At 38.6% G+C, this 24014-nt stretch overlaps 1 protein-coding gene across 2 annotated transcripts in view; it reads right to left on the reverse strand.

Annotated features, from left to right (window-relative positions):
* LOC122809338 (3-galactosyl-N-acetylglucosaminide 4-alpha-L-fucosyltransferase FUT3-like) overlaps positions 1 to 24014 on the reverse strand; it is a 476207-nt gene that overhangs the window by 237665 nt on the left and 214528 nt on the right. For both annotated transcript variants that reach the window (XM_044080745.1, XM_044080746.1), the window contains one exon: positions 12230 to 12335. The gene's annotated coding sequence lies outside the window, so the exon portion shown is untranslated. The remainder of the gene's footprint in view (positions 1 to 12229; positions 12336 to 24014) is intronic.

Below are 24014 nucleotides of genomic sequence, written 5' to 3' on the forward strand. Positions count from 1 at the left end.
ATTTTTCCCCGGATATTTACAGTCATTGTGATCCTGTACTTTGTACGGCCTATTTGCTAGTGGTTGCCACCTCTTCAGGTGGCAATTGCTTGTTTGACACTTGTAGAACACACAGCGGTGTTTACGGGCCGATACGTGGCCACGATCAGTACCGGGGTAGCATATGCGTATTTCCGCGGGACATAGCTATTGCTGTGTGACTTTGCCGATGTATCGTTTTGCAATTAGCATATCGGTGTCATACATACGGTCAGGATTCCTACATACGTCCTTTCCATTTCATGTTGGCTATATTCCTGTGGTACATTCTGGGACATTTTCACTTTGCATCGTTATACGTCGCCACACGCCTGGCCAGGGAGGGGCTCTCAGTACTACTTTGGGAGTACTGGTGTACATACGCCTGTGGTTCCTATACTGTATGCCTACACATGTTGTTCCACTCCGCCTGTCACATGGCACCGACATACACATTTTACAGTGGCACACACATTACACTCGCACAGCGGAACACACAGCACCATCACCGCATTAATGCACATACTGCGGCAGTCACAGGAATGGTTGCACACAGTACCTGCGTGGCCCGCATCACCAGCAGCAGTGTCTACCTCCACCCTCATATCATCATAGTATTACCCGCACATGTACTGTTACTGTACTGTGGCCTGGCGATCATCCCGACTCGCAGTTATGCATTTCGATATGTTGAGCTTTCCATGGGTGGCGGTTTCCTGTTCTGTTAAACCTCCCAGATGCTCAGGTTGTAGGTCACTATGTTTACTATGTACAGATTTCGCGTGTTACTTCTCTGTCACCTTGCATCCCTCTCATTCCCTGTCTTACCTGTTGTACTTTATATGTATATGTGTACATATATTTCTATGTGTGTGGTTATATCTATCTCCATATCTGTATATGCACATATGTACATGTCTATATGTATACACCTTGCAGCAAACATGGCAGCATACAGCAACGCCGTCTGCTGTAGGACCCACGTATGGTTCAGGTGTTGGCGTTCCATGCTCCGCTAGCTGTTGGGTGTGCAGTGTTTGGGTGCTGCCTATGTTGGAGTCACACATGGGGCCACCCATACGGTACACTTTATGGGTGGCCATGTTTGTGTGCCGTCCATTTCACTGTGTGTGCAGGTAGGGTGGTGTCAGTCCATGGGGCCTATGCTGTCAGAGTATGTGCTATATGTTCCCTCTTTGCCAGGGCATAGGCATATTGGGTACGCCTCCATCTGCCTACTGGGGCTGGCACAGTGTGTTCATGGTCCTGAACCCTCTGTACCTGTACTGGCCTTGGCAGTTGTGGTGGGCTTTGTGGCCCTTCACCATTATGTCCCTGCAGCAGCTGCTTCCGCAGGATCATATTATGTAGCATGGCACATACTATGAATATGTGGGCACATGTGCCTGGAGAGTACTGCAGGGCTCCACCGGATGTATCCAAGCACCAGAACGCTGATTTCAGCATCCCAAACACACGCTCTATGATTATTCTGGTTTGTGCGTGTGCCTCATTATGGCGTTCTTGCATGTGTGTGTGTGTGTGTGTGTGTGCATTTCTGATGGGAGTCATCATCCACGGCTCCAGTGCATAGCCAGCATCCCCCACAAGGTGGCCTTGTGTGATGTCCCCCCTGGCGAATACCTGATACAGATGTGAGGCATGCCAGATATGGGAGTCATGGTAGCTTCCAGGGCTGCCAGCACACACATCCATGATAATGCCCTGCGCATTGCACACGACCTGGCAATTGATGGAGGGGAATCCCTTGCGGCTTATGTAGCGTCTACCCTGCTCTCCAGGTGGTGACATGATTTGTATGTGCATACAGTCTATCTCTCCCAGTACCTCCGGGTATTGTGCCACACGGTGGAAGTGGCGCATATTGCTAACCAACTCCTCCTGAGATCTGGGGAGGTATATATGCTCATTGGCATGTGGTAACATGGCATCCAGAAACTGGTGTAGTACCCTGGATGCTGATGCCTGTGAGATACCCATTATATCCCCAGTTGGCCTTTGAAAGGTACCTGTGGCCAGTATTCGCAAGCTTACACATACCTTTGTGTCCACTGGGATGGGCTCCCCTCTGTTGTTTCTTGTTCTCAGGCGTGGACGGCACAGCTCCGCTATTTGCTGTAGAGTGTCCCTATCCACCCTGTAACGCTCTACTATCTCCAGGTCTTGTAGCCCCTGGTAGGTTACCCTTGGTCTGAACACTCTTCTTCTCCTCTGAGGCCTACGGTAGATGTTGGTACCCTCCTCCACAACTCCGTCTGTCTCTAACACATGCTGATGGATCACGGCCACGGCGGCACCCAACATGTACATTTTAAAAGTTCCCCGTGTGTTTACACCTAGAGTGCGGCATTTGGGAATACACGTCTGTGTGTTGTGTGCATTCACACTTTATACTGTTGTGCTGTACACCCGGTGATGTCATAGGGTGTGTCTGTGCGGCCGTATCTGTGGATTATCTTCCGTGTTTTACCATTGGCACTGCAGCGCTGTTGCCTTTGGTGTTGCATTACTCTTGCCTGCATTGCATTAGCTTTCGACCTTACCTTACTGTTTCTGCACGTTGCGCCTACTATTTCCTGGCTTGCATCCTGCAGAGCCCTGTCATGTGTAGTTTCTGGGACACGGCATATCGTGCGTTTTGTCTGCTGCCGCCGTTATGCTGCCTGTCTACTTGGCTCTGCTGTATCGGTTCTTCACTCTTTGCACTCTGCTACCTACCCTACTTTCTTTGCATTCATATGCCTCCCCTATCCCGTTTTGCAGGTTTCTGCATGCAGAGTTGCCAGCTGCCGCCAATTGGCCTTCGTGGGTTGATTGGTGTTGATTGCTCATTACTACTCCAATTTCACTGCTTCCGCATTTCCTCAAATTATCAGCATCACCTTCCTGTATCCGTTATTGTTGACGGGGCGGGCGTCACATGACTGGGTTAAGGGAACGCTGTCATCCTCGTGCATATGCATCTCTGCGCGCATTGTGTGCTCTCAGCTCAACTATTTCCCCACACGCCGGTCCTGCTGCTGTGATGTGCGATGCACAGCCCATGTTTGCTGGGCTCCAATGTACTTCCTCCTACAGTGGCACACCCCTCTGCGATTGACATGTATTCCCTCTGAGCCACTCCTCAGTGTATTACCGCTGCGCCATTTGGTCCAGCCTTACGCCAGCGGGGGTTTTGCGATTCAGTATCATCTGCCTCATTTGCATGGCATTGACTACTAATTCATAGTTACCGCGCCGAACACTGCCGCGACTCCTTGGCAACCCTTGCACCGTGGATGTGGCTTTCCATGCATACCATGGTGTATTGTGTCTTTGAAGCTGATGTGTATTACACTGCTCTTTTATGACATTGTCATATTATTTCATTGTTTTGCACCTTCTGCGGACATGTCCTGGGGTTCTGCTGTGTGTTTCTGTGGACATACCATTTATGTCATTGTTTACGTGTTGTGCATGTTTTCTTGTGACATTCTCTGTGTCTTTCGCCATTGGCATGTGGCAACTGTGTGATACCTGACGTTGACAGCCTTCCGTTACTCCTATGTCATGTTTGGGTAAATGTAAACCGTTTTTTTTTGGTTTACATTGCTGTGCCCTTATGCTACGCCTGCGCCACTTCGTGGATCGCTATATGCCTTCATTTGCATGGTGCAACATCGCACATGGGGTGTTTAACATACCTACGCTGGAGGCGGCGCAAATCCGGCGCACGCCGGTAGTGCACGTGGATTTGGATCGTACCTGAATCGCTCGGCGGCCATATCTGGCATTGTAACGCCTACGCTATGCGTGCGCCTGGCGCAAGGTTCATGAATCCCGGGGATAGTAAACTGAAAAAAATAGTACAAAAGTCACAAGTATAGGATCATAACATTAATCTCAGGAAGCTACATGTTGGTAACTCATACAGCAAAAATACAAATGCAAGAAGCTGCCCTCCTGCAATATGTGATTTTATTTTGCTACATGACATGCATGCCAAGGTAAACCACTTCTAATACAATGTCACCAAGAATTGTACAAATACTGACATGCAGTATCCTATATATAATACTTACTATACACATCACATGTTTAATTAAAGAAAAATCAGTACAAGCAAGCAATGGACTCTCCAACAATTTATTAGTCGTAAGCGCTTTCACTGAAACAAGTGAATCAGCTTTTTCAGGCAAGTTCATGTTTAATTAAGACCTCCTTCAGAAAATACATTAAATTGCAGTCCCATCTGCCTAGGCTGGTGGTCACTCAGGTGATTTCCCAGCACCCTGGCTAAATTTTATCTATTCAATATGAATGCTACCTCAAGCCTTCACTGAAAGAAGGCTGTTGGCCTAATGGGACTAACCAGTCTGCAAAATATTCATAAATAAGTGAATGAATGAATGAATAGACAGATTGATAGATAGATGGACATAGATATATAGATAAATAAATAGATGGATGGATATAGATAGATAGATAGATAGATAGATAGATAGATAGATAGATAGATAAAATGGAAATATTTAAAGTGTCTGTCTATAGGTCCATAGGTGAATATTAGGCTAACTGCTCTTGTGATTATCTTATTAGTTAAAATTACCTATATTTATATACTACCCATAGACGCCCTTAGAGTGACATCAATAACTAATCCAATTATTAAAGTCAGTCTTTTTTTTGTTTTTTTGTTGGTTTTATTGTGGCATCATTCTCTCTGATGGTAGGATATTTTTCAAGACTAGTTTCCCTCCAGCCTTAGAGACATGCTCAGTCAACTTCTTCATATCCTTCTTCATATAATCCAAGGGGGGAGTCACTCACACCTATATAAGCAATGATGATGCCATATTCATGCTTATGGTGAAGCCTACGTAAGCAATGACCATGCCATGAAGGAACATGAGCTACCAAGTAATGTGGTAAATGAGGCAGCTCATTTTTTATTTTGTATTGCTCAATCTTGTGAGTGGTGCATCACTGTGCCAAACTGTGGACTCACTTAAAAAAATAAATTGCCATTGCAAGTGAAATGTTCCAATAAACCGAAGGGTTTGACCAAACCGCTCTGGTGACTCTTGTCTTTGGAGGTTGAAAGAAGCTATATGATTATGGAATGGATGTTAGTCTGTTGCTGAGTTTTGTCTGCAGTATAACACCAATTAAGTATTTGTGATTTTGGAGTAGATTTTTGGAAAATTACAGTAAAGGAAGGTTTTACAATGTTTTTTCTTGGAATTTGTAGGTGTGGTTTTAGCATAGCTACATATATCCAGTTTATATGAGATGATTGCTTCCAGCTGTAAAAAAAAGTACTAGTAACTGCATTTGGACTCATTTTGTAGTAATAACAAAAGATCGTCAGAAACCATACAGCAGTTTACACACAACCTCTGGGTGCCTAGTGAAAAAAGGCTGGGAACAGATGTGGCAGAGATGGATTGTGGACCCATGACTAAACTACAAACACCAGGTGTCATATGCTATATGATGTTTTAGAATTTGATTACCATTTGCCTATCTAGAATGGAGGCAGATCTTTATGAAATATAAAGGAAGAGCAGAGCAGTGTGAACACTGCAAGAAAAGTGTAACATTATGAAATATAGCAAAGTACCATAGCTGTATGATATATAACGGGACAGCAAAAGCAGTTATAAAACAATGGAAAACAGAACAACACTCTATCATATAGCACAACACAGTATAATATGATACCATACAATGCAGTAGTAGTCAATACAGCTCAATACAGTGCAGCACAATGCAATACAGTATTATAATGATCTACCGATTAACAAGTATGGATGCTGCAACACAATAAAATAAGAGATCTTCAAAAACACAATAGTATAAGAGCACCTGAGCAGCAGGTACAAATATTACAATTTGGTGTTCAGTGTGGTACCAATTTATATGTGTACGGCTGAGCAGCAGGCATGCATATCATAGCACAATAATCCAAAAGCCATAGATACAACTGTGTCCAAGACTTTGTGTGGTAGTTGTTAAAACAGACAAACATCACAAGAATCTGGTAGGCAGATAATACAATAGACAAAATGTTATAAGAGACATTAAGTAGAATAGGCATGGGAACTGTAATAAAGTACTCAATACATCAACAACACACACTCATGCCACAGTAATGATATAGCACAAAGTAATTCAGCAATATGAGTGATACAATCACTGTAAACAGACAGTATAGCAGGGCAGAAAATAATCAGCCACATTTGAGAGATATACATCAGGAAATGAAAATTATCAAGGCTTAATTCAAAGCCATTAGTGGTCAGAAGATGCTGTGATCTGCTAACACATGCAGCCAAGCACAGCCTGGTGTGCAGGCAAGCATTAGGGTATAGTAGCCCTGGCAAAGAAGTTGGAAGAATTACCAGGATGAGTACTTGTTGTATGCACTCCAGTAATGTGTTGTGTATTTCACAAACCCACAGCACTAATTGCAACACTTCCCAGATGTAGTGGGCATTTTTCGGGTCTATATTATAACATCAAATTTTATAAAGTTCGAATGTTATAATATCGAACCAGTTTTGTTGAACGCTGAAAACAGTGAAGGTGCAGGACACTGAATTCTTTCCCAGGGAAAGAATTTGGTGGGCCGTTGCTGTGGCTTCGCTGTTTTCAGCGTTCGATATGTTGGAGCATTACGGGTCGGGTTCAGGTAAGTGTGCGATTGTGTGCAGGTTAGGTTTAGGGGGCGGGTTAGGTGAGTTAGGGTTAGGGAGCGGGTCAGGTAAGTGTGCGGTTGTGTGTAGGTTAGGGTTAGGGGGCGGGTTAGCTGAGTTAGGGTTAGGGTGCGGGTGAGGTGAGTGTGCGATAGTGATGGACCTTAGGGTTAGGATCTGGTTAAGGTAAGTGGATAGCTAGTAGATTATGTAAAGTTTAGTTTAGGTGTAGGATTTTAAGTGTATGTGTGTGGATTGCTATTTTTTGTGTATGTTTGTGTTGTATGTATGTTTCTCGGAATAGTGATTTTTTCCCTGGGAAAAAAATCGCTATTCTGACTGTTCGATGTTTGCGGATTTCGATGTTTAGGGTTCAATAGTATAACATTCGATCTTTGTAGATTTTGATGTTATAATATAGACCCCATTTTTCAAGTAAAATCAAGCAGCAGAGCTTAATTAAAGATGGTCAAGTTGCAACTCAGCAAAACAGAGTGGTGGCATACACAAACACAAGTTTAAAGCGGACCACAACAGTTTCGTGTTTTGCAGTGGTTCAGAGTTTGATTCCCTTAAACTCCATTGCCTTTCTGTGTGACTCTGAGCAAGTCACTTGACTGGACAGTGCTCCTGGGTTGAGTCTGAAAAGGGACTATGGAGATCAGTGCTCTAAACCAGTTAAGAAATGCAAGTAAATAAAAAACATGCTGCTATGCAACCAGTAGTAATTCAGGCCTGAAACAACAGTAATAGCTCTTTTCTCTCCAGGGGAACCAGAAAGATGAGTTTTAGATGCAATATCACAGTACTAAACAGATTAATCAGCACTGCCAGAATCCAGAGTATAAAATATATAAAAAAATGCTTTCCAGATACTGTGAGATTGGTTTTCAAGTCAAAGCTGCAAGTAGAGTTCAAGGCAAGCTGGTTATGTCACAGTCTAGCACAACAGAGTAGTGTTGCCCACAAACACATGTTTAAAGCAGATCCCAGTTTAATAAAGGTAAATTAAAGCTAACACTGTGCTAAGTAGCAAATAAAAAGTTAGGTCAGAAGCAATAGCACGAGCCCCTTTGCTTTCATGTGCTGAGGTAATCCAAAAGGTAATCATCTAAAACCACACCTTCTCATGGAGTAATGAAAGTGGTTAAGTTTCTATTGCTTGAGTAAAGAGTTATTTGGCAAAACTCACTCTATAAATCTAATGTGGAGAACATCCTTCCCCTGATAGCTTGAGGGTCACGTCTTCTACAGTAGGCAGGATAAACTGTCACCTCTTGACTGCATCAATCAAACATGTCAAGTCAAACATACATTCTTTCTTTGCCACTTTCTTTATTTTCTAGCTCCATTACAGCCAGTCCAGAGGTGCTGTCATCTAGCTGATTACCCATACAGAGTGCATTTGATTTAACTCAGCCTCCATCTTAGAGACAATGAGGAATGGTACTTTTTGTGGTGTAGGAAGGGCATAAGGAACTGCACAAGTTTTCAGTTAAATCTATATTGGTTCACATATAAGAAGACCAGTGTCATCAAATACATCATCACTTATTTCCTCAGTTCTGACATTCAGACCCAGTATGGTTTCAGTGGCTTTACCCAGTAGATTATCCATCTAAGGACCCAACAAAACAAAGATCTAAAACTAGTATCTGTGCCCTTTCTGTTCTCTTATAGTTAGAAACTTCTGATATCTGGGTTTCCACTAGGGGATACATATTTCCATTTCTGCTTTGACTAACTGTGGACATTGTTAGATGTTTCTATATGCATCGCATGAAATCACAGTTATGTCTGCCCCAGTGTAAGCTTTACTGGAGTGCCATGGACATGAAATCTGGCATGCAATTCTTCGTCTAGGTCTGGCTGATTACCTTTGCATTTCCTCACCTTTAACCTGTGTTGCTGGTCTCACAACCACTTCCTTAGACCCGTCCCCTTTCTGACCACATTTATACAACTATACTCCTTCATGTATTACATTTCTTTTAGGAACAAAATATTCATCTAGCTTTGCTAGCACAGCCTCATATGTTAGGTTTTCCCTTCGGAAAACATGAAAGCAAAAAAACTAGGTTCAACATCCTTACTTATAACATAAAAGGGGGTTTACCTGAGCTTTGTGGTCTTCTTTGTCCATATTTGATGCAATTCAGAAGATACAAACTTTTGCTTCTATATTGGCCATACTTACAGTTGTCTAAATTCAGATTGTCCTGGTGAACTGAATTTCATCATTTTTTAATGTTTTTTTTTATACTTTTTATTTTGAAGGTTACCAACTCACCTGCGTCAATATAATGTCAGAATGCTAGCAAAATCATTGGTGAAACTTTTTCTGCCACTATTATACAGGTTCTCACCCATGTGAACTGTTGCCATTTTTTGTAATGTTAGTGGTGTTCTTGTTTTAATTAAGTCACATTCTGACATCACAAAATGTGTTATGCTCTATTTCAGGGCACCAGATATTTGTCAGACCAGGACTGGTATGTATAAGTTTGTTCCTTTTTTCATGTCATTTATATATTATACAGCACAGCAGGATGTGAATTGTCAGGGTTACAGAAACTCAAAATGACTGAAAGCTTAAACAGTGCCCCATGCATCATAGGTAAAACTCCTTTAGGTTTTACATAGGCATTAGTAATCGAAAAAGAGACATAGGATGTGCTGAGAGCCAAACACAAACCAATTCATTGAATAAAAACCTTTAAGGAATATCAGTCACACACCAATCCATGCAATAAAAACCTTTAATGAATATCAATGCACACAAATGTGTTTCACTATCGCTTTTTCAGGTAAATGTAAAAATTATTTAAAACACCCTCATATTTAAATAACATACCAGTCACATGTTAAATAACATTACAACTTATCAAAAAGCATTAAAATCAGTATTTCAACCCTCTCTGTTTTAGAACAGCTTTAAAAAAATACATTGTGATTTAAACCTGGAGACTTTTAAGCTTCTATTTCAATAATCCATTTAAATTACACACTTTGTGTGTAACTGATAACATCTCCACCTTTAGGACTATATTGTATGATTTATTAAACTTGAAACCAAAATGTATGTTCATTCCCTTCTATGTTTACATGACGTGCCAAGGCATTGGTATCCTTCCCTTTAGTAATGTTTGTTACATGTTCATAAATGCATTCTCTAAATGAATGATTTGTTTTACCCAAATAATAAGCATAGCATTGTTTATTTGTTTCTAAATATACTAAATATTTAGTCCCACAGTCGGCATACTGCCTTAAATACACATGCCCTGTTTTTGGGCTTGTGTATTGTGTGGTTTTATTGATGTATATGCGCATCAAACAAATCCTGCATGAAAAGATACCAAACCAGGGGTTGATGTTTCTTAATTTCAAACTTCTGTAACATAACCTTTTTTTTCAAAGTTTCTTATGCTCATTAAGAATCTCGTTTAATTTAGGATCATTGGATGTGAGTCTAGAGGCTCTCATAAATTGACCTTTAACAATATTATCAAAAATATATAATGGATGCATGCTAGTTCTATATAAATATGAGTTGCTCTTGCAACTTTTTTTTAAAAATAGAGGTATGAATACCTATTCCAGTTTTATTTACATTAACATCCAAGAAATTAATAGCTATATCAGAGCATTTAAATTCAAATTTAAGAAGACCTGTGGTGGATTCTTTATATTTATGAAATAAATCTAAATAGATTTTATTACCTTGCTAACTTAAAAAAATATCACCAACAAAGCACCCATAGTAAGGTATACTCGTCTTATATACTGATGTTGAACTAATAAACCTCCTTTCCCATTCAGTAAGAACCAAGTTTTTGTATACATTGACACAGGTTGTGACCATAGCCATACCTACCGTTTGTATATAATATTTATCACCAAACAAAAATATATTACTATTGTTATTTTTAACATGTAACTAGTACGTTACTAAAAATGAGGGTGTTTTGAATAATGTTTAAATTCATCTGAAGAAGCAGTAGTGAAAACGTGTTTGTGTGCATTGATATTAAAGGCTTTTATGGCACGGAGCAGTGAGCCTTCTTTGTTTTCACTTTTACATGGGCATGACCAGACTGTCACATCACACAGATTGCCACAGTGATCTGATACCACCACGTTAACTATAAAGCAACAAGAATCATTTGTTCATTTGTTTATTTATTTATTTATTTATTAACTTCAGTCTGATAACTGGGAAAGTGAATTGGTTGACAGACTCTTTTCAGCGACAACCCAGACACCACAATAAAAAACACTAAGAGAAAATTATACATAGACTCAAGAATACACAGAGTTGTTCATAGTAAAGTAACAAAATGGAGACAATACACTTGTATGTTATTTACAAGTATAAACACAAGTGATATTATTTACAGTATGTACAATTAAGATAGACATTCACCCAGTAGTTGTTTGTTAAAATATGCATTTACAATTAAGATGTGACTACATTGTGAGCTGCAAGGACTAGCCATTTTCATGGAAGCAAGAGCATTTGGTATCCTTAAACAGTTGTTCTTTTAGTTTGTTTCTAAATAATCAAAGTGTCTGTTGCTGGCTCACATCTGCATATAGCTAATTCAAAACAGATGGCCCTAACCTAGAGATAGTTCTTTGTCTTGTGAAGGTTTTAAATAAGGTCTAATGAGGATAATGCTGTCTACTTGGTTGCCTCTAATTGTTTTGCTAGGTTGCTTAATTTGTAATTTTATTTTCTGGGATACAGTTTCCCATTTTTAACAGCTTGTAGATTTAACAGCTAAGTAGAAATGTGTCTCTATCATTTCTAAGTAGCCAGTTACACTTCAACAACAACTCACCATTGCAACCTAACCAAATGATTAAATCATCCAGCTTTTAAACACAGGGCTTGTCTACTGTATATTAAATCAAGTTTTTGACTCTCTGTTTCCTAAACTATCCTCACTAGTTCATCATTTCTTAACATTGCAAACCACATTTAGACTTCTTAGATCAGGAGGGCAGGATTTCAATAGAAAAAACTATGATTACAAATTACTATTAAGTCTCCCTGTCCCTGTTTAAGAGCTCAGAGGGTCATTCATGAAGTATGATCCCTCATATTATAAGTGACATCATCACATATCTGCTCTTAAAAGCACTACATTCTTAAAATAGCACAGAGTGTATCTAGGGTAGGTAAGTAAAATAAATAAATAAATAAAAACAGAAGAAAAGGAACTAGAAAAACAGTAAAAGTAGTAACACTACAACTCCTAATGCTTTCTAGTTTTCTGAAAATGGCAATCATAAATTTAAATTTTGTTGTGAAGTGCTGAGAAGGAAATCTCAAATTATGTACATTGAAGCAAAAAAGACCCTGTTCACTTGATCTCACCACAAGTTACTAAACACACTATTAAATGTTTACATCTGCAATGTTCTAGGTTCATGTTTCCTCCTATGCTCCCCGTATTGTTTTTTTTTTTTTTTTTTTTTTTTTTTTTACCAGTTAGAGCTTGTATTACCTGAAAGATATCACCTTAACTTTCTGGAGGTTAGAGTTTTGCAGGACTCCTGTTTTCCTTTTCTCTTTGGTTAAGTTCAATCTGGGGGAATACCTTAACAGGTCATCTACAATGAAAAAGAAAAAATAAACAGGGTAAACACATCATGACACCAAAAGTTCGAAAATATGGACAGCATGTCAGAAATTCTGCAAGAACAAATTTGAATTGATACTGGTAGTGAATTGTGAATATCAAATATATAACATTTTGTTCATTCATTTTTCTGACACTTGCTTTATTCTAGTCAATGCTGCAGTTGAGTCAGACTCTATTTTGATAAGCAAAGAGCCTAAGACAGAGAACTAATGCAGAAGACAATGGCAGTCCACTGCAGTATGTGCACACTTGATCATAATGCAGACAATCTATAAGCAATTTAGAGAACGCTTTCTTAAACTACTTACATTTCTTTGGCATGTGAGAATAAACTAGAAATCCTGCCAAAAACCCACACAGACACAGGAAACTTATGTAAACTAAGAAAACACAGCTAGAAGAAGTTAAAATAACATCTCATAGTCTATTTTTCAAAAGCACACCGCGGTGGTACGGCAGTAGTGTTGTTACCTTACAGCAAGAGGTTCTCCTGTTCGATTCTCAGCATGGCTTGGGAGTGCCTTCTGTGTGGAGTCTGCATGTCCTCCCCATTGTTGGGTAGCATTCGAAAGGCATGCATGTGTAAATTGGCATGCCTTCATTGAAGGTTGGGTATCAAGCTGCACCTTGGTGTTTTGTAAAAAATCTATTGCCAATCATTAGCAGACCAGAGTTCTGCTGTGGTGACCCCTTACTGGGAAAAAGCCGAAAGACAAACAGTCTATTTTTCAAAAAATCAGTATACAAAATAAAGGATTACCTGAAACCATGGCACCATGTCACCATCAGAAGCTGTGAATACAAAATCACTGAAAGATGTTGTGAAGACTTTTTTGTCCTTCAGCAAGTTACTGTGTAGTACAAATCATTTCAATTATTAACAGGACTTACACATAATCTAGCAACTCATTTTTTAGAAAAAATGGAGTGGGGGCTTTGGATTAGCTGTATGTTTACAACTGCAGGCAAGGTAATGATCATAATAATAATGCTTGCTTGTTAACCAGGTAGCCCCACTCTGCAAACAATCCCTTTTCAGGGAAAACCCAGGAGCAATGTCAAGTTAAATGACTTGCTTGGGTATCACCCAGTAGACAGCTGACGGATGAGGGAATCAAACCTTGCACCACAGGAACTATAGCTCATAGCCTTAATACTTTCTGCCGACTACCAGAGTTAGTTTTACTTAGACTTAGATTTTGATTTTTGTAATGGTAAATCCCAGAATTTATACTTAGACCAGTCTGACATTTCCCTTTGTTCTGAGAATTATTGGTATTTGAAAGTAACTGAAGTAGATTAGTATGTTGTTTTAGATGATCATGAAAGGAGTTATTAAAAGCAGTTGCATCATCTAAGTAAGATAAAGAATGAGCAAGTAAGATAGGTAGGCTGTAATTTACAGTGTTGATATAGACTAAAACAGACACAGAACAAACAAGCTTTGTTACTGATATTTCTGGCATAGCAGTAGGTGCTGGAAGTTCAAAATAAGATGGATAATTCGGGTGGCCAAATAAAATTTGTACATAAAAACTTGGTTATAATGAACGATAAGTCACAAAGGAAAAATGTAACATGGACTGAAAATCAGAAAGAAGAGCAGGTTTGGATATGGTGGATTTTGTCAAATCAAGAAATACAATGTTCAGTATGTGGACAGTAAGGGAAAGAGTGTACAGTAGCCTTTGCTCTTTTCCCAAAGTGTGTTACCTTAGAATTAGAAAAATTAAGATGCAGGTTGGATGAAAGGGATCAAAATACATTACTAACACTCCTCCTTACCTATTTTTATAATAATACTATGTGCACTTTTTAAACTGAAATATCACTAATGGCTTAATGCAGCACATATTTCTCAGGACAGAAAGCTGTCTCTATTGTCTAACTATGTGACTCTGAGCAAATCAATTAAACAGATAGTGATAGACTGAAAAAGATCCATTGAGATGAATGCTCTACCCCCATTAACAAATATATATACAATAAATAAGTAAAATAAATAACTAGCTATAGAGCCTGCATAACTTACAGTCAGTGCATTTGTTTGCTCTGTGTATAGTACTGAAGCTGTTTAGCCACACAACAATGACTAAGTAGTGTGAAGTTTGGCTCAGATGTCTGATTGGCCACTTGCTATAATAAATGCACCATACTACTCAAAATTATGATATTTATTTTTGATCATTTCTGTTGCCATAGCTTCAATCTATTTGTCACAAATGGTTTAACCTGTTTTACATCCATGAATATGATTTTATTAGAAGAAGTAGAACCATTAATATCAATGAATAACCAAGGGCCCATGCTGCATATAGGCTCGGCCTTGTTAAGACAATCTGATGCCATATCATACTAGAAAAAATAAGTCAAAGGCTGACTTTACAATCTGCTAATGATGCCTTTACTGCCTCCTAATTGAAATTTCAAGGACTAAAATCTTTAATGCCCATTACTTAAAAAATGGGAATTTAAAGGATTTTTAAAAGGGGGCTGTATCCCCTCCATCCCTGATGCAGAGGATTTCCCCATATGCTTACATAAAACTTTTTTAAAATATTATGAAGAGAATCTGCTCTCTTAAAAGGGGCAGTTAGAATGTAAGAATAATGACTGATTAAAAAGCTAATATTTTCCTTTTATTTATATGATTCTAACAATGCCTGAGAAGAGGGTTTCCCTGCATTTGTGTTTGTGTTTGCAATTTGATTAAAAAGTCTGCCATTCACAGTACTAAACCAGCAGACATAACTTTTCTTTTGCCGATCTTATGGTTAAAAATTCATATTTTTTTACCTTGCTTTCAATGTTAAGAAAAGCAAACATTCACACTGTGTTTTTGCAAGTACAGTAGCTTTTTTGTTTCAATTGTTATTTAAAATGAGAAGAAGTATTGTGTAACTACTAAAGGTGTGTCTGCTTTTGTGTTGCTGTTTATTTTTGTATTCTACAGTGAAGAAGCCTGTTTGCTTGTCAGTCATCCAGTATATTTATCAGTTGTGGAATATTATTTTAATAACTGTATTGCTAAGTAGACACATGCACACATAATCTGTGTATGTTGCATATTAGACTGTTAAATGATAATTTGGTCAAACATGAGCATGTCAAGCATATGACCTATTGGCTTTGAGAAGTCTGGTTGCCATATTTTATATATATATATATATATATATATATATATATATATATATATATATATATATCCAAAAAACTTCATAAAAATCAGACTTATCCAATAGCAATGTCGAAAAAACACACTGAGAGCCAGTAATTAGCGCTTTCATCCAATTTAATATGTTGGACTTCTTCTATATATGTATCCAACTATTTTTGAGAATCTTCTTTACTGAACTTGAACTGGATATAAAGGGAAGCCTAATACACAGGTATGGGAGATGTTGTATAATGTCCTCATTTTGTTAATATCATCAATGTTTATCTTTAACAATAAGCTTCCAGATCTACTGTTTACTCTTCCAGTCATATGAACCAAGTGCAAATTATCAAACAAGGCCAGATCATTACAGTTCAATAGAGCAAACAGAGGCCATCTCTTAAAAGACAATCAGCTGCAGAGCACATTGACAATTTAAACTCTTCAGGATATCATATTTTCCAGTCATGTGATTTTCTTTGTGTGAAATTTTTGTACTTTTTCCATCTGTGTTAAGTAGCTTATGCAAACACTGCACAATACAGCATTCTATTCAGTTATGGTGTAAAATAATGACATGTACATGGGAACAGGGATTTCCTTGTACTGACTACATGTGTCTTTTATTAACAAATGGGCTTCAGAGAGTACTTTTTTGGCCTTACTTGTAGGACCACTATAAAACTGTACCTACAATGTATCAATGATTTCCACAATTTGCAGCCTGTTCTCCATAGAAAATCTATATTTTTTTCTTTTAGAATTTGTGACTTGTTTTTTTACTAAAATGCTGACACTGACTACATATTCAAGTAAATATAACAAAAGGTAGAAGCAGTTTAACAAAGTATTGCAGTATATTGCAACAAAAGCCAGGGTAAGTCATCTTTAATGTAATTTATTCTGTACTTAGTTTCATCATTCAGGTTACGTGTTACAGGTTGAGCATATGAAGCCCAAGTTGTTGTTCTTCTTTCGGCTTTTCACGGTTAGGGGTCGCCACAGCAGAACTCTGGTCTGCTAATGATTGGCAGTAGATTTTTTACAGGTGCCGAGGTGCCAGCTCGACGCCCAACCTTCAAAGAAAGGCACACCCATTCTATGCATGTCTTTTGGATGCCACTCGACCCCGAGGAGGACATGCAGGCCCCACACAGAAGGCGCTCCAGCCAAGAATCGAATGGGAGAACCTCTTGCTGTGAGGCAACAATGCTACCACTGCACCACCTCGGCTTATATGAAGCCCAAGTTAAAACAAGCAATCAGAGAAGTTTTCAGGGACAAAGAAAATTAAATAGTATGCGTGAGAAGAGGAGAAAATGCCTATTCACATGGATGATACGGTGACAATGAACCTTTGTTCTGTGTGGCTTAAATATCATTGATATTAAGGGTTCATTGTATATGTTCACTTAAAAATATAAAAAGCTTAAATGACTTATTTGTTTAAAAGCTGAATGCAATCAAGAAAGTTGAAACTTTCCATGGAAGTTAAGAGCTGACCTAACTGCATGCTTACAAAATGTAAAAAAGACAGAAAAAAGTCAGCACTTTTACTAGTAATCATTCCCAAGAATCAATTTCTGTTCTCTGCATTTAAGGAATGTAACTAAAGTACACTGACTCTTACATTTGTCTCTCTGACCCTAATTTTTACAGGTATAATTTATACCTTTCTGGCTTTCTAACACTCAGACATAGATTCCTGTTGAAAGTGTTACTTACTTGTCTGACAGTTGAACAAGTAACCCTTGTAATAACCCTCAAAATTGTATACTGTTGGTCTGTCTTTCCTGCTAAACATAAGTAAAATTAAACTGCTGAGTGCAAGTAACATTACAGTGCTGAGTGCAGATTGTAGGCCCTTACATTACCTCTGGTGTAGTGTCTTGAGTCAAACAAGGTATTCCTCTAACCACTCCTACTCCCCCCACCCACACACACACACACTCACCTTTCCTCATACAGGTTAAACTGCTACAACTTAGTACAGGCATCATTTTCAAATCTAGGTGCTTAGGATTTCCCTCTCTCTTCCCCCTTGGCTGACCTGGTATGACTCAGTGTAAGTTTCTTCATTGTATGGATTTTTTTGCTGTTTTCTGTGTGTAATTGAATGACCTGATGCTAAATTCTGATTCTGCACAGACTGTTCTATTTTTGTAGCAGAAGCTCTATAAGTAGCTAATGACTTTACTGAATTTCTGTGATAATATTTGTGTTTAAACTGAACCTGTACCTAGAGAAAGTGCATAATGAGAGCTACTACTTGCTGCATATGTTTTTAATGTTTAAATTGCACACACACATTGAAGAAGTGCTTTTATGACCTGAATAACTTGTGCTAGCTTTACCTTAATTGCTTTTACTGACAATTTTCCAGTTGTACAATTGTGAACATGTTGGTATATCTTTAAAATCTGACAAGTGTTTGTTTATTGCATTGCTCTCTTGCTAAGGTTTCTTAGCTATCACTCTTAATCCATTCTTAAGTGTGCTACTGCCCCCCCCCCAAAAAAAAACCTTTCTGAATGTACTATTATAAAATAACGGCCTGTTGCTGCCTTAATGCTTACCCTAGAATCTCTGCTTTTCTCTTTTCCTAGTAGAATTTCACATTTACCTACACTAACAAACTGCAGCTCCTTAATAACAGTGTCTACAGGATTGCAATTGGAAAACACAACAAAAATTGTTTCTCCCAGCAATTAATCAGAGTAGGTTACACACATAAAAAGCATTTGTTAAGTTTTCTCTTAAAGTGCTGTGTAATTAAGCAAGTCACCATTTTGTTCAGCCATAGGGCTCTTTCCTACTTGGGTGTTTGCCTCCTTCCCCTGTAACTAAAGTACACTGACTCTTACATTTGTCTCTCTGACCCTAATTTTTACAGGTATAATTTATACCTTTCTGGCTTTCTAACACTCAGACATAGATTCCTGTTGAAAGTTTTACTTACTTGTCTGACAGTTGAACAAGTAACCCTTGTAATAACCCTCAAAATTGTATACTGTTGGTCTGTCTTTCCTGCTAAACATAACTAAAATTAAAGTGCTGAGTGCAAGTAACATTACAGTGCTGAGTGCAGATTGTAGGCCCTTACAGTCAATTTACCTCTGGTGTGGTGTCAGTCAATCAAGGTATTCCTCTAACCATTCCTACTGCCCCCCCCCCCTCCTCCCTCCTCTTTCTTCATATAGGTTAAACTGCTACAAATTAGTACAGGCATTGATTCATCCCTGCTGCACTTGCCCTAGCTTCTCAAGGGCTTTCTTCGCACCCTACCCTGCCCCCAAATTTCTCCCGCCCCTGGTGCTACTACATTTATTGGTACTAGACCACACCACACTTTTTTAAACCAATCAGTAACAACTTGTCACTCAACAGCACCACCCTCAACCTGAAACTACCAGTCCTCCAACTCTACTATTCCTTTTGTCTAAGTTTCAAGTGTCATTCAGTAGGTATGGTATCACCCAAAATAGTCTTATTAACTCTACTTCTACCCCTTTTACTCATCCCATATCTCCTAACCACCTATGAATATCAGGATCACCCAGGTTTCCACTACCCTAAATTCCAAACATCCATCCCAGATTATAATGCACCCTTACTCACTCCCCTCATGCTTACCTCCTTAACCCCTAAATACTACCATCTTACTAGACCTAGTTACATTAGTCATAAAACTAGACACTATTACAAAACTTTATTCAAAATCTTAAAACTCATACTCAAGATACACTACAACCTCACAAAGGATGGCAACATCCACCCAAACCCTGGTCCATCCCCACCTGTTGGCCATAATCCCCCTACTATATCCCCTACCACCATAGCTCCAACAAATAGATCTCCTCGCTCACTGCTGGCCTGCCATCTAAACATTAGGACCATAAATAACAAAACTCAGCACCTGCACACCCTCTTAGCTGTTCATTCCCCAGATATACTATGCCTAACAGAAATGTGACTGAAGCCTGCCACCAAGAACTATGAGATTCTGCCACCAGAGTATAGTATGTTTCGACTAGACTGTACCACCAGAAAGGGTGGTGGGGTAACCATATTTTACAAGTCTACCCTATCTGTCAGCATAGACACCCAACAACCACCCCAGTTCAATAATGCTGAAATTCTTATCTCAAAACTACAAATTAACAAAAACAAAAATGTAGGAACACAGAAACCTTAGAAGACTTCTTATATTGGTTATCCAATAACCACCCCCAAGAAACAATTGTTCTTGAGGATTTCAACACTGACTGGAACACTTGCTCTTGTGAAACTCCCACAACCCACATAAACCTCTATAGATTTACTCAAATCATAACCTCCCCCACCAGGACAGGAAAACCCAATAACAAGGAAAGTACCCTAGACTGGATACTCGTCAATACCCATCTTCAATATTATAAATCAGGCACTTTGCCTGATGAACTAAGTGACCACTGTCTCACCTGTGTAATCAAGCTCAAAGTAGACTGCTCCTACCAACCCACCTATAGAACATTAAGAAACAACAAGAATTTTATTCTCACCAAGTTTCAAAATGAACTTAAGGCATGCAACTGGTCAGTACTAAAAAGTCTCCCCCTAGATGAAGTAGTAGCATACTTTAACAACAAATTCCTTGCTATTCTTAACTCCCAGGTTCCCAGCCACTCTATTAGAACCAAAGTTAATATTGCACCATGGCTTGCTAAAGATACCAAAACCAAAATTTCACTCAGAAACAAAGCATGGGCCACCAACCTAAAAACAAAAGCCCCACTTGATCAACTAAGATTCAGACAGCTAAGGAATGATACCAAAAAAATCCATAACCTTAGGCAAAAAGAACCACTACTACCATCTACTGAAAAAACATCAAAACAAACCTCAAAGGTACTGGGCAGGAATAAACAAACTACTCCACCCAGGCCAAACTGCCACTCCACCCCCCCCCTCAGCTTCCCAACAAAAATCCCCAGCAGACATTGCTAATAACTTCAACAGCTTCTTCACAGAGACTATCCAGTCTCTAGCCAGCCAACTATCTCCCAATGACTCTAATTCTAATGTAGTCACACCCAGTACCCAAACATACTTTACCTTCCAACCTGTTCCTACGCAACTTATTTATGCCCTACTTAAGAAACTAAGACCCACCACCCTGGCTGCCGACCTCCTCCCAGCAGACCACCTGCAAAAGGCTGCTGACACCATAGCATACTCCATCTCAATCTTGATCAACAGAGCTATATCTGAAGCTACTGTACCCACTATATGGAAAATCTCCCATGTCATACCTCTCCATGAAGGAGGCAGTTCCACTGAACTGTCAGACTTTAGATCCATAGCTATTCTGTCACCTCTAGTTAAAATTATAGAGAAATGTGTACACATACAGCTCATGCACTACCTCACAAAGAACAAGCTGTTGTCCAACTTTCAGCATGGCTTTAAGCCACACCACAGTACTACTTCTGCCCTCCTCTCTTTCTCTAACATCATTAACCACAGCTGCAATAATAACAAACTATCCTCAGCACTCTTTCTAGATCTATCCAAGGCTTTTGATATGGGTGACCGCAAAATGCTTATAAATACCCTGAAGGCCTTCTCCTTAAACAACCATGCACTCCAATGGTTTCAATCCTACCTGCAGGGCAGGCAACAGGCAGTCCTATGGTAGGACAAGCTATCATCTCCCCTACCCATCACATTAGGAGTCCCCCAGGGCTCGATACTAGGACCCCTTCTTTTCTCCATCTTTATCAACGACCTTCATTCAGTCATCCCAGATGCTACCTGCATTCAATATGTGGATGACTCCACCTTGATTTGTTCTGACACCTCACCAGCTGCTTTATTCACATTAACCCAAATTACCTTCAATACAGTGGAAATATGGCTCTCCAATCAACATCTAACCCTAAACCCCAACAAAACTAAGTTGCTTCTCTTCTCCCCCACATGCAGGACCCCACCCTGCCAGACTTCAACATAACTGCTAACAATGGCACTATCATCTCCCCAGAAGCCCAAACTAAACTACTGGGTGTCATAGTTGATAACCTGAAGTTTGATGTGCATATCAATTAAACTATCAAAACCATTAATAACAAACTTGGCTCTCTTTACAGAATCAAACCTTTCCTTACCCCACTTGCTAGAACTGCAATTGCCCATTCCCATCTGCTATCAACTCTTCTCTATGCCTCACCTATATTCTCCAACTTAAACAAAACAGATCTTAATAAACTATCATCCTGCTATAACCACATTGCCAGATTTGCTACTAGCACAGCCTACCGGACACACCACTGTCACAACCTAAATCACCTAGGATGGCTTGAACTGCTAAGCCTACTGCAGTTCAACCAGCTAATAGTGGCACATAAAGTCCTTTACCAACCAGAAAATACACCTGCACTAAAAAATATTATCAGTTCCTACACCAGCACCCGGCCACTGCGATCATCCACTAGACTCCTAGTTCAAACATACAAATCCAACTACTCAGCTGGGGACTTTCTGTTTGCCAACTCTGTTGGAAAAATATGGAACAGACTCCCAGATGACTTGACCCTAGAACCCTCACTAACTCCATTCAAAAACAAACTCAAGACATACTTCAAAACTCATTGGTTATTTCCTTGCACTAACCCTGACTGATTGACCTCTCTGTTTCTTAGGTGTCTTACCTTCAACTACTTCTAACTTTTTTCTACCACTCCATTTCAGGAAGGGTCAATTGTATAACTGCTGCTCAGTGTGTCTTAAACCTGAATGTAATGTTACGTATGTTTAACTTTGAAAATAATGTTATGATTTGTAAAGTGATTTATAATAAGTAATATATGTGCTAAATGCTGGTATTGCTTATGACTGTAATCTGCTTGAAACTAGCATTTACTAAATGTTCAGTGTGTATTATTATCTTGGAACTTCTCTCCCCAGGCCTCCGCTGAAAATGGACATGTATCCAGTCGGACTATCATGGTCAACAAACATAAAATAAATAAATAAAGAATCTTAGACTTTAATTTTATTAATAAATGTATTGTGTTGGACAGCAGCACACTAATTGATTTATCAATTACTTTTTCAAAAAAATATGCATTTAGCTTGGTTTCCATTATTTTAAGTTCAAGATGGTGTATCCAAATGAATGGATAAATGGCTAAACAGGTTACCATTTGTACCTCTTTGTGGAGTCTGGTCTCTGTTTTGACAGTTGCTGCCCACAAAATATAAAAATAAAAAAAATCCTGAGACTTTAAAACAAAACAAAACTTTCTTAAGTTTACTGTAATAAGTGCATAGTATAATTATTTTCCACCTGAAACAACTTAATATTATATGAAATAATTCATATTCTGCAAGAATGAGCTTTTATTTTGGCAAAAATGTGATGTGTCTCTTTGTGTTTTTCTATATTTTTCCTGCAAAACCCCACATTTCATTAAAAAATGTCTGACCTTGGGTATTTGAAGAAGTGGCAAATCTATGGATACCATGTATGCACTATTTGTAATGTTCAGAGGCCTTGAAGAGATACTTTGCAAACCACAGTCTACACTGCATTTTAGTAAAGCATACCAAAACATAATAGCACAGCTGCATGACAGCTATAAAAGCTATAATAGCCTGTGTGATTAAAAGAAGCTCAAGCATATAACAATGTAACAAACTATCACAGGGCAATGGGTAATGAAGCCTGCAGTTTTCACAAGATGTTTGCAAAATATTTTCATTTTTTTGTAAACATTTTTGCTATTTTCCAGTAGCTCTGTTTACTGTCTGTACTCTGGTCAAAATGTAGGTTTTTACCTACTGTGGTCTCCAAACCTTTAATCATATTGTCAGTTTAATAAATTTTATGGTTACATTTTATACTCTTTTTTTGCCAAATTACATGATATGATTTGTTGACCTTAAAAATATGTTTTTATAAGCATACCAGGTATTTCTCTTTCCTTAGTCATTCTTTACAAGTTCAATATCTTTTATTGCTGTAACAACATTCCCTGTTTTACAGTCATTTGCATATAAAGATATTCACCAATCTTTTCTTCCTTTTTGTCTTCAAAGGAAGGTTTTCTATATAATACCTTGAAGTGTGTCATTAATTACCTCAGTAGGAACTATTATTATTATACAAGCATGTCATTAATTACTTCAGTAGGAATTATTATTATTATACAAGCATGTCATTAATTACTTCAGTAGGAACTATTATTATTATACAAGCATGTCATTAATTACTTCAGTAGGAACTATTATTATTATACAAGCATGTCATTACTTCAGTAGGAACTATTATTATTATTATACAAGCATGTCATTAATTACTTCAGTAGGAACTATTATTATTATACAAGCATGTCATTAATTACTTCAGTAGGAACTATTATTATTATACAAGCATGTCAATTACTTCAGTAGGAACTATTATTATTATACAAGCATGTCATTACTTCAGTAGGAACTATTATTATTATT

The sequence above is a fragment of the Protopterus annectens genome, chromosome 8.part0 (genome assembly GCF_019279795.1).
Source record: "Protopterus annectens isolate FY-2018-M chromosome 8.part0, PAN1.0, whole genome shotgun sequence".
Taxonomy (NCBI): Eukaryota; Metazoa; Chordata; order Ceratodontiformes; family Protopteridae; genus Protopterus; species Protopterus annectens.